This window comes from Sander lucioperca, chromosome 17 (assembly GCF_008315115.2).
Source record: "Sander lucioperca isolate FBNREF2018 chromosome 17, SLUC_FBN_1.2, whole genome shotgun sequence".
Lineage (NCBI taxonomy): Eukaryota > Metazoa > Chordata > Actinopteri > Perciformes > Percidae > Sander > Sander lucioperca.
In genome coordinates, this window is record NC_050189.1 from 17,034,628 (window position 1) to 17,047,127 (window position 12,500).

Genomic DNA, 12,500 nt, shown 5'->3' on the forward strand with positions numbered 1-12,500 from the left:
ATACTGTAGTGTATATACAACCAGTAGAACATGTCCTGTTCTGTAGACATGGTCCTTATTTATATATTCATGTTGGACCAGTCCAATATGACCGTCAGTTTGTGTTGTAAGAAAACTTTTTTGATGCGTTTTCCCGTAACTTTGGTAATTTTACATATGTTTAAAAGTATCGAAATTAATATCAATATCGCACTATAACATGTTTTCAATATCGTGCACCCCTACCCCCCTAACCCTAACCCTACACCAAACCCACCAGACTCCATGTAAATAATCAGGACTTTTAGCGTGTATAGAGCCAGCATATTTCTACCAGACTCCATGTAAATAATCAGGACTTTTGGCGTGTATAGAGCCAGCATATTTCCACCAGACTCCATGTAAATAATCAGGACTTTTAGCGTGTATAGAGCCAGCATATTTCCACCAGACTCCATGTAAATAATCAGGACTTTTAGCGTGTATAGAGCCCCCCCCCCCCACTAGTCTTGCATTGCCAGATCTCCACAGTGCTGTGTCAACGATTGAGTAGCAATGTATGTTCCTTTTAGTTTCTAGCTTGCATGTAAATTAGATGGCACCAACATTTGAACTACGGCACAAATACACGGAGCACAAACGCAACACATCTGCCGCAGCATGCCCACAGCAGAGCGCGTCAACAGAACAGTGGAAAGATGAACCAAGACGGCTTTTGATAGTTTGATTTAGTTTCTGTCCTCTTTGAATGAAGTGTGTTTTCACGACGATAAAAGTCCTGATTATTTACATGGAGTCTGGTGGGTGAACATTAGTCCTGTAGTTTACATTACAGCTTGGTTCTTGTTTAATACTGGACCAGTTTCAGAGATTGTTGTTCCATCAGACCCTCAGACACAGAAATTAGGAGACATAGAGTCCAGGTTTAAAAACAACAAACTAAATTACCCTTTAAAGGTTGAAAAAAACCAAAACAAAAGATCTTTTTTCTCTTATTATGTAACTCAGCCCACATCGATGGACTGTAGGAAGTGAGATTAGTCAATAGATTAAGGTCATGTGAAGTAGCCGTGCCAAACCACACTGCCATGTTTCCTGTCAGCATACTCTCAATTGTCCAGCGGTCAAAGTTCAGTCGCCTGTTAACCCTTGTGTGGTGTTCATATTTTAGTTACACAGCCAATGTTCCCGCATCTGCTGGACCCACCACATTATTAGGCTTTTAAATCAATACAGCCATAACAATTTGTGTAAAAATACTTAACAGATGCTTACTTTAGCTCAATTAGCAATGATATATACATAATTTATGGTTCATATTTACCCCTGTGAGATCACATTTTCAGAGCTATGAACTGAACTCAACTTTTTCTTATCTTTTTGTATTTACAAACATTGTTCCATTGTTATTTAATTCTATTTTACGTTATTTAATTCTACCTTTGCCTAACTATACTCATGGTACCTTGCACAATTGATGATGTATCTTTATGGCATACTGTTGTTGCCTTCCCTGCTCTACCTGTAAAGCACTTTGGGTCAACTGTTGTTTGTTTAAAGGATAATTCCGGCGCAAAACGACCCTAGGGGTTATTAACTACTCTGTCTCTCTCTTACATGTTTTCATGCTAATCCAATGAGTTTGGAGCTTTAACGGGGCTACCGCGGACCGCTGGTTAGCTTGAAATGCTAGTATTTGGGGCATGGGGACACTCAAATTAAATCGCTATTTAATACCACTAAAAAGGCTCGAAATGTCATCACACTTTAGCATAATGAGGGTCCCTAAATGTGAACCGAAGCATTGACAACAGTGTAAGTGTACAGATAGTTTATAAAAAAGATAGATTATAAAGACAGTCGCGTTCATGTTTACTTGCGGGGAGCCATCTTGAAAACCAGTCATGGCTAGTCGAACGCCGTGCAGCGTGGAGGAGATTCCACGCCGCACGGCGTTCGACTAGTCATGACTGGTTTCCAAGATGGCTCCCCCCCCGTTAAAGCTCCAAACTCATTGGATTAGCATAGCATTAGCATGTCCCAGAGAGAGACAGAGTGGGTACACATCAGTTAATAACCCCTAGGGTTGTTTTGCGCCGGAATTGTCCTTTAAATGTGCCGTTTAAATAACATGACTTGACTTGACACATTTATGATCATATTCGTATTTTGTGAGAAAATAAGGAAATTCAATTATTAAAAAAGTAAAAAAAATAAATATAGAAACAAGATTTTTGATCATTATTGGTGCTTATTTCTTAGAACTTAATCAGAACAGGTGAAAGTGCTCGAAATGTAACAATGTTGTAATTTTGTGTGGAAATAACAGGTGCACACACACACACACACACACACACACACACACACATACACACACACACACACGTGGTTTTTGTTCCTCCCACCCCACCCACTTGAGAGTTTACGTCATATCTAAACTTTGTGTGGGAATAGCAGGTGCAGAAAGACAAAATAGTTTCATAGCACCTACATTTAAATACACTCGGGTCCAGTAGACCTGAACACCTCATATGTAATAGTTATGTGTGTGTGTGTGGGGGGGGGGGGTGTACCATGTGCAGTCATTGAAAATACGTTATTTTTTATGTTCTTCACAGAAAATGAGCCAAGGCCAGTGAGTTTGAGTTAGAAGAAATAAATAACATAGGATTTCTTTTAGCATAACATAGAAAATGGGTCCCACAGATCTGAACACCACCCAAGGGGTTAAGGGACCGGGACCATACAGTATTTCTTGAGACACCTCAGGACATCCAGCTGCTCTGATGGGCCTTCTCTGAGGTCTGTCTGAGATGTGGATGCCTAACAACTTCTATGATAACCCCTCTTTCGTTTTCCCCACATTGAGGGGCCGATTATTTCCACGGCACCACATGATCACGTTACTGACCTCAGCCCTGTAGGCAGTTTCGTTATTTGCTGTCAATGAGTCCCACCACAGTATAGCACCGTCTGCAAATTTCACAATACCGTTAGTGGGGTGTTTTGCAACACAGTCATAATAGAGGAATCTGCAGCCTTGAGTGTGCTCTGGTGTTTACCACTATGGAGGCTGAGTATGTGTAGTACTCTAACTGTCTGGGGGCGGCCTGTTAGAAACATTGTAATTTCCCCTTGCGGGATTAGTAAACTATACATCATTATTATTATTATTATTATTATTATTATTATTATCCACCTGCATATGGAATCGCAGAGGCCCAGAGGTCTAACAGCTTAGCTTAAATAGGTCTGATAGTATTGAAGGCACTGCTGGATGCAAATAGCATCCTGACGTACGTATCCCTGCCCATGCAAACTGGAGTGGATCAGTGGAGACAGGTATGCTGTCGTTGATGCTTTCACGAGCTGTTCCAGACACGTCATAATCACAGTCTGTCTGTTTCAGACGGAGAGAGGTCTTCATCTTTAGAGACAGACAGGCAGCGAGAGATAGACAGGCAGACAGACAGACAGATCGCCATGATGACAGACTACAACAGCGAGAAGGAACAGGACAGCAGCGCTCTCTGGATCAGAGGTCTGTGATTGGTCAGTGAAAATCAACTGATAACTGCTAGTGGAGAGAGCATCAAGAGTCCAACGCTTGTGTGTGTGTGTGTGTGTGTGTGTCTGTCTGTCTGTCTCTCCACAGAGCCTGTATCTGTCTCTCTCTCAGCTGTCTCCAGGTTCAGACGCTGGTTGTTTCCTGCTCTGACAGCTACATTCATCCTGATTCTGATCATAGCACTGGGAGCTAGCAGTGAGACACACACACACACACACACACACACACACACACACACACACACATACACACACACACACACACACACACACACACAGACACAGACACACACACACACACACACACACACATACACAATCACACACACACACACACACACACACACACACACACACACAGACACACACACACACACACACACACACAATCACACACACACACACACACACACACACACACACACACACACACACAGAGACACACACACACACACACACACACATACACAGACACACACACACACACACACACACATACACAGACACACACACACACACACACACACACACACACACACACACACACAGAGACACACACACACACACACACACATACACAGACACACACACACACACACACACACACACAGACACAGACACAGAGACACACACACACACACACACACACACACACACACATAGTGCGTGTCACTATCTTTGTGGGGACCCGTCATTGACATAATGCATTCCCTAGCCCCTTACCCTAACCTTAACCATCACCACTAAATGCCTAACCTTAACCCTTACCCTCACCCTAACCATAACCTAATTCTAACCCTAATCCTAAAACCAAGTCTTAACCCTCAAACAGACCTTTAACCTTGTGGGGTCCAGCATTTTGGCCCCACAAAGCTGTCGGGACCCCACAAGTATACTATATTCCTGGTTTTTGGACCCCACAAATATAGTAAAACAAGAACAGACACACACACACACACACACACACACAGACACACACACACACACACACACACACACACACACACACACAGATGATCACATTTTGTAATGAAAGGTGTTTTATAGTTTCGGGTTCAGAGAGTTTAATGTCTTCTCCTCCGAGGAACCTTCGAGGACGTCAGGCTGCAGTGCATGATGGGTAAAAGGATCTGTGTCTTTTGTGTTCTCATTCTTAAAATGTTTTCATCAGACACGAAGACATCGAATCGTCTGTGGTCTGTGGAGCAGAGTGTTAGCAACCTGAGCCACGTCATCCAATCACTGAACACCTCTCTGCAGCACGCTCAGGGTAACACACACACACACACACACACACACACACAGACACACACTGATACACAAACACACACACACACACACTGATACACACACACACACACACACACACACACACACACTGATACACACACACACACACACACACAGTCAGCTGTGATCAGACTCTGGTCTGGCTTTTCAAAATAAAAGTGAGTTCTGTGCGCTCAGGTTTGGAGAAGTTTTAAGTTTTGACTTTTCAAATCAAACAGATTAGATATGAAGTGACAATGTTTATCTGAACTTGACATCAGTCAGTCTAAGATATAATATATATATATATATATACGGTATATAATCAGTCAGTCTAAGATATCATGAAGCTGAAGTTAAAATTATCTGAAATGTTCATGTTTCTTTAAGAGAGTTCTGGCTGAAACCAGAGACCAGAGTTAGCTGAAGTGAGGAAGTTCAGACGTTAAAGACCAAGAGATAAAGGTGACTAACACATGTTCATTCATGTGTGTGTGTGTGTGTGTGTGTGTGTGTGTGTGTGTGTGTGTATGTGTGTGTGTGTGTCATTCTTTTTGTTCCAGAAACATCTAAGCAGGTTCACCAGCTGCAGGTTGCTATGGAGAACAACAAAAACGAGCTGATGTCAGGTCAGTCTGACTCTCTGAACTCTGAACTTCACTACAACATCTGCCCCCCCCCCCCTTAAACGACCCACAGGAGCATTTCATAAGTTAGTGCCCCCTAGTGGTGGCAGGAGATACGTCCTCATATCATATTAACCAGAGAAGTTAACACACACACACACACACGAGTGGTGTCGTCCCTCCCACCCCACCCACTTGAGAGTTAACATCCTCATATCTAAACCAGAGACGGTAACGGTGGCTGTTTTAAACACGTGGTTAACGTTGTGAAACGGTCCCAGTTCGGTTAGGTTTAGACTTCAAAACTACTGAGTTAAGTTGATAAAAAGATGGAGGTTTGGGTTCAAATCTGATGTGACTTCACTTCCTGAAGGTTACTGTGGTGACGCAGAACGTGACGCAGCTCCGTTTGTTCCCTAAAGTTAAAAAAAACTCTCTGTTTCCTTTTCTTTTCTAACGGGACATGAACCCCCGGTCTCCTGGGTGGAAGTCCTGTGTTTGTTTGAAACATCTCTGCATTTGCTGTGTGTGTGTGTGTGTGTGTGTGTGTGTTCAGTGGCCGAGGCGTTGAAGCAACTGGAAGTCGTCGACTCTCTCAGCCGAAGCGTCGATTCGCTCAAATGTTCCCTCCAACGGTTCATCAACAACAGTACACACAGACACACACACACACACACACACACACACACACACACACACACACACACACACACACACACACACACATACACAGTCATAGATTTAAAGTACACATTTACAGACAGAAACCTTACACCTATCTCCCTGTCTGCCTGTCTGCTTGTCTATCTGTCTGTCTGTCTCCCTTCCTATCTGTCTACCTGTCTGCCTGTCTGTCTGTCTCCTTGTCTGTCTGTCTGCCTGCCTGTCTGTCTGTCTGTCTCTCAGTCTCTACAGAGAGCATTTGTTGTCCTCCAGGTTGGGATGAGTTTGGTTCCAGCTGCTACTTCTTCAGCCGTGAGTCTCTGTCCTGGAACCAGTCCAGAGTCTGGTGTGAGAAACGCAACGCTCACCTGCTCATACTGCAAGATGACAAGACCTGGGTGAGACAGTCTGTCTGTCTGTCTGTCTGTCAGTCTGTCTGTCTGTCTGCTAACTTGAATGAGGATTGAATAAATTAATTGTGCGTCTCTTCTAGACTTTCCAAATGTTATAGGACTGAATGGATCAAACTCTGACAGTGAAACGAGTCATTTCGCTCAAAAAATATCTCCACTGATTTACAGACGTCTCCTTCTCTGTCTGTCTGTCTGACTGTCTCTCTGTCTGTCTGTCTCTCTGTCTGTCTGTAGAACTTTGTGACCCGTCGTACGGTTCCCCAGCTGTACTGGGTGGGTCTGTCTGACTGGAGAACCGGCCGCTGGGAGTGGATCAACCAGACACCGTACACCATGGAGCGCAGGTACAGTCGGCCCTAAAGTCTCCAGACTCAGACCAGTCGGCCTAAAGCCTATCACACACCGAGCCGATAATCGGCCGTCTGACAGTCTGGCGAGGTCGGTGACTCGAGTCTGTTCGGTGTGCTCCGTGCCGTCATCCGTCCGAGGGGCCGTCGGCCTTCATTTTGGCCGATTTGACATGTATAATCGGCGGGGCGGGCACTGCCGGCAGTCGGACTCAATGACCAATCAGATTGGTGGAGAACACGGAGTATCTCAAATTCTGACGAAAATCTTTTAAACTGACCTTTGTTGATCTGAAATGAAGACAGATTCAGCAACTGCACGGCCTATTTCTCTCTTAAAATGTTTTCAGAAACACGTTTCGGTGAACTATTTGTAATTTTTCATTTGTCTGCAGCTAATTCTGTAAAATCGTATTGAATCGTGAGTTGAGTGTAACTTTATGTCCGTAGAAAACAGAGTCAACTTTAACAAAGATGATTTAACAATAACTTTTTTCTCCCCGTGTGTCCCCGTGTGTCCCCGTGTGTTACCGTGTGTTACCGTGTGTTACCGTGTATTTTAGGCGCTGGGTGCCCGGTCAGCCTGACAGCTGGACCGAACACGGTCTCGGCGCCGGAGACGAAGACTGCGCTCACCTGCATCACAGCGGACACCTCAACGACCTCCACTGCTCCACCAGCATGCGCTTCATCTGCCAGAAACACGGCACGCAGGCCTGAACAACATCTGGAACCCAAACACCAACAAACCGTTACACTTCTCTTCAGCGCCGGACAGGAAACGCATCATCGATCGGAAACACAACATCAGTGATTCAAGAAAACAAAGTCAAAATATTTTAATAAAAAAATCAGGAAAGGCAGTCGGGATATTTTATTTAAAAAATGAGAATTATTTCAAGAACAAAAACAGTCAGTGTTAATTACATATAAAAATACACACACACACACACACACACACACACACACAAACACACACACTCACAGATACACAAACGCACACACTCACAAACACACACAGACACACACACAAACATAAAAAATAAGGAATATTTCATAAATCCAAGCAGACACCGCAACGAGCAGAAAGACAGTTGGCGTTTGGGTCTGGTGACGAGCAGAAACTCAGAAGACAATAATAATACAATTAATAAAATACAGAGTTCATTATAAACTTGAAAACAAAATGTATCTCAATCTGTACAAACAGAGACAGAGTATTGTTTTGGGGGAATAAAGCTGTATTGTGCATTGAATGAAAATGTGTGGTTTTATAAAATGGTTACTCTTGCCGTTGCATTTCCATCATGTGCTACTTAAACTGGCTACAAAAATCTTAATATTTCAAGAAAGAAGTTGTGAAAAAGTCTTACAGTTTTTTTCGATTGCTAAACGACAGTGGGCACAACTGGAGTCACATGTGCAAAACTCTAAATACAGTCTGCCCAGCAGCAGTTCATGTGGACCAAACTCTAGTTAGTTTTTCATTGCTTGAACAGTTTTCAAAACTCTACACACTTATTCCATGACTTTAACCACAACCTGCACAACACTGTAGATCTACAGCACTTTGTTCAAATGCTAACACGCTGCTGTCACAACTGTTAACCACACATTCAGAACAGAATAGATTTCAGTCTGGAGCCTATCAAACACTGCTGATTGCAATTTTAGCTGAAAGCCTAAGCAGGTGTCTTGTTTTAGACTAGTTAGTGAACATATATGGTATTTATACAGAGAAATCTCAGAAAGCCTTTTTTTGTATACAAACACCAAATAAGAAGGAAACAATTATACACTGTACTGTTTGAGAGAAACAGGTAAAAGAACAAAGATACCAACATGTCCAGGTCAGATGTCTGAGGTTTGTGAAAAACACTTTATCTTTAGAATAGTAAAACTGCGTTCTTACTGTTTTTCAGAAAGTAATGCAGGTGAAAGCAATGGAAACACCACATTCATTAGTATTTAGAGATGACGCAGACATCCAATGTGATGAAGAAAACTTGCAGCAGGATGCTGGAGAGAGGCAGGATTAGTCACATTATTCTTTGTTACTGTTACGTACCTTTAGATTTTTTCCCAGTAATTCCATAAATTACCAGAGACAAAATACTATGGCCTATTGAAGAAAACTGCTGATTTTATTTCCTTCTTGTTTACCTTACATAAAAATTGGTATATTATACAATCTATATACTATTGAGTAGTGTAAAGTCACTCAATTTGTTCAAACTGTTAATATGAGAAAGTTTGTAATTTGTGTATTGGTGTTTGATGCTAGTGTTTGTCCTCTCAGTGTGTTCTGAGTGACAGTGTGTGTTATCTCAGTGAGGGTTGTTCGTAGTGTTTCTCTGCACTGAGCCTGTTCTGACACGTGTGTTAAGAGTTGTGTTGCTGTGAATGAGTTTTGCAGGTGATGTGAACTGTTTAGCTCAGGTGACTGTTGGTAATGCAGACTGTGGTTTGAGTACGTGTACGTACGTAAACGAGTAAGTCGTTTAGCAATCAAAAAAAAAAACGGGGATCATCTCAAGGTACCAAGGACCATCTCAAGGTACCAAGAATCATCTCAAGGTACCAAGAATCATCTCAAGGTACCAAGGACCATCTCAAGGTACCAAGGACCATCTCAAAGTACCAAGGATCATCTCAAGGTACCAAGGACCATCTCAAGGTACCAAGGATCATCTCAAGGTACCAAGGTATCAGGATCTGTCGCAAGGTAGGCAAGGCTTGGACCCAGATGCATTTTACAGAGATTTATTTATGGACAAGCAAACACTTACTGGAAACAATAATCCATAGAGCTAGGAAATCCACGACAGGGATAATGACAGAGAACTCAAATACACACATAGCGCACAGCAAACATCACGAGCAACAGAACGTAAGAATCCGACAAGAGACAAGGGGAAACAGAGAGACTAAATACACAGGGTAATGAACACTAACAAGGGACAGGTGATACAACAGGTGGAACAAATCAGGGTGGGGCAGAACAATCAAAAAAGGCGGGAAGCAAACAAAGACAGGAAGTAAACTAGACAAGACAAGGGAGACAAGACAGACTACAAAATAAAACAGGAACCAGAACATAACAGAAAAACAAGACTACCACAATAAGACAGAACAAAATACCAAAACCCTGACACAAGGACCATCTCAAGATACCAAAGACCATCTCAAGGTACCAAGGTACCATCTCAAGGTACCAAGGACCATCTCAAGGTACCAAGGTACCAAGGACCATCTCAAGGTACCAAAGTACCATCTCAAGGTACCAAGGACCATCTCAAGGTACCAAGGTACCATCTCAAGGTACCAAGGACCATTTCAAGGTACCAAGGTACCAAGGACCATCTCAAGGTACCAAGGACCATCTCACAGTACCAAGAATCATCTCAAGATACCAAGAATCATCTCAAGGTACCAAGGACCATCTCACGGTACCAAGAATCATCTCAAGGTACCAAGGACCATCTCACGGTACCAAAGACCATCTCAAGGTACCAAGGACCATCTCAAGGTACCAAGGACCATCTCACGGTACCAAGGTACCGTGAGATGGTACCAAGGTACCAAGGATCGTACCAAGGTACCAAGGTACCATGGTACAATCCTTGGTACCTTGAGATGATCCTAATGCTGCGTTCCAGGCAACCCGTAACTCGTGTTTTCACAACCTTCTACTTGTGAAAGTGCCCTGGAATGGAACAGTGAGAAATAGAAAATAAATAGACATAAATAGGCAACGTAAAGTAATTCCACACATTGTAATCAAAACAATACACATTATTGTGTATTACTACAGGTAAGTTTATGAAATGAAGTGCAAAATATGTCGCAGACTAGGAATCGTTAGTATCAGCCAGCGCTAGCTAACGCTAGCTAGAAGGGTTTGTTGTGACTTTGCCTGGAACATTACCAAGTCGTGAGTCGTGACTTGAAGTCGTAACTTACGGGCTAAAAAGTGTGTCTGGAATGCAGCATTAGTACCTTGAGATGATCCTTGGTACCTTAAGATGATCCTTGGTACCTTGAGATGATTCTTGGTACCTTGAGATGATCCTTGGTACCTTAAGATGATCCTTGGTACCTTGAGATGATCCTTGGTACCTTGAGATGATTCTTTTTTTTTTTTTTTTTTTTTTTAACATATCTTTATTAAATTTCTTCGGGGCATATACAACATAAAGGAATACAGTTACTGAGTAAAGAACAAAGCCCTCCTTTTAACCCCTTAAATTAAACAACCAAAACAACTAAAAAAAAAAAAAAAAAAGTATAAAACAAATACAACTAAACAAAAAACAAAAACACAGAAGGTTTGCACATTTGAGGCATACTCAACATAATCAGTCAAATTGGGTTACTTAAGCTATTGTATGTCACCTGGAAATGTACTTCGAGATCTCAGACGATGCTAAACCATAGAGGCCACTCTGAAGGGTCCGTGCACCATCCTCCCCAATATAGTCCAAGAAGGGGTCCCAGATTTCGAAAAAGTGAAAAGGCATGTCTCATTGGTACCTTGAGATGGTCCTTGGTACCTTGTGATGGTCCTTGGTACCTTGAGATGATTCTTGGTACCTTGAGATGATTCTTGGTCTGGTTGGTTGGCTTTGAGAAGTCTGGGAGGCTCTTCAGAGTGCCTCTGGCAAAAGTGTTTCTAAAAAATCCTTTATTCCAAATGCCATCAGCATCCTCAAACAAACCAAGTGACAACATCAAATTGAGCTGCTATTTTAATGAATTTAAGCATATTTATTCTGTTTTATCCTGATATTTGTTTTCTTTTCATGTTATTTTTTATACTCAACGGTCATGTCTGAGATGTTGTCTGTATGTTTATCTGTCTTGTATGTCTGGTGAGCCAAAGACAAACTTCCACCCTGGTGGACAATAAAGATTTATTCTATTCTATTCTATTGAGATGATCCTTGGTACCTTGAGATGGTCCTTGGTAACTTGAGATGGTTACCAGACTAGTATTAAGTATTAAGACTTTTTCACAACTTCTTTCTTGAAATATTAAGATTTTTGTAGCAGAGATGGGGACTCTGAGACTCGGACTCAAGTCGCACTTAAGTCGCACAAACAGCTGACTTCAGACTTGACTCGGACTCTAGCTTCGAGACTCGTCAACAACCTGTTTTCATGCAGTTATTGCTTTTTAAATCTACATTTCTTCATGTATTTCTATTGTCTTTAATTGGAGCATATACATTGGTGAAACGTATGACGAGCTGCATGTCCCCTGCCCTCTGCCATAATGTGCAACGTAACACAGCGTTATGCCTTATGTGCTCACACTCACATAAAAAAATGCATTGACGGCGACACCAAGTCCTCCCAGAGTTGTGCCTTCTGTTAGTTAATTAGTTTTGCTTTCAATAACTTGGTAAACAGTGGCAGTAAGCGAGCAGCTACATGCAAGGTGTGTGGCACCAAGATAAATGATGCCGGATCAACAACGTCGAACTTCATCAGGCGTCTCCAAACCTACCCAGATAGGTCAGTCACTGGATAATGTGAAAGAGACGTTACATTTATCATATATCATCACAGGTAACAAGCTAACCATCACAAAGTGTTGTGCTAATGCTGGGAACAGGCTAATAGTATCTTTATAG

General features: G+C 42.3%; 1 pseudogene; it reads left to right on the plus strand.

The window, feature by feature from the left end:
• Window positions 1-7,673, plus strand: part of LOC116065067 — an 8,857-nt pseudogene extending 1,184 nt beyond the window's left edge.
• The last annotated feature ends 4,827 nt before the right edge of the window (window positions 7,674-12,500 follow it).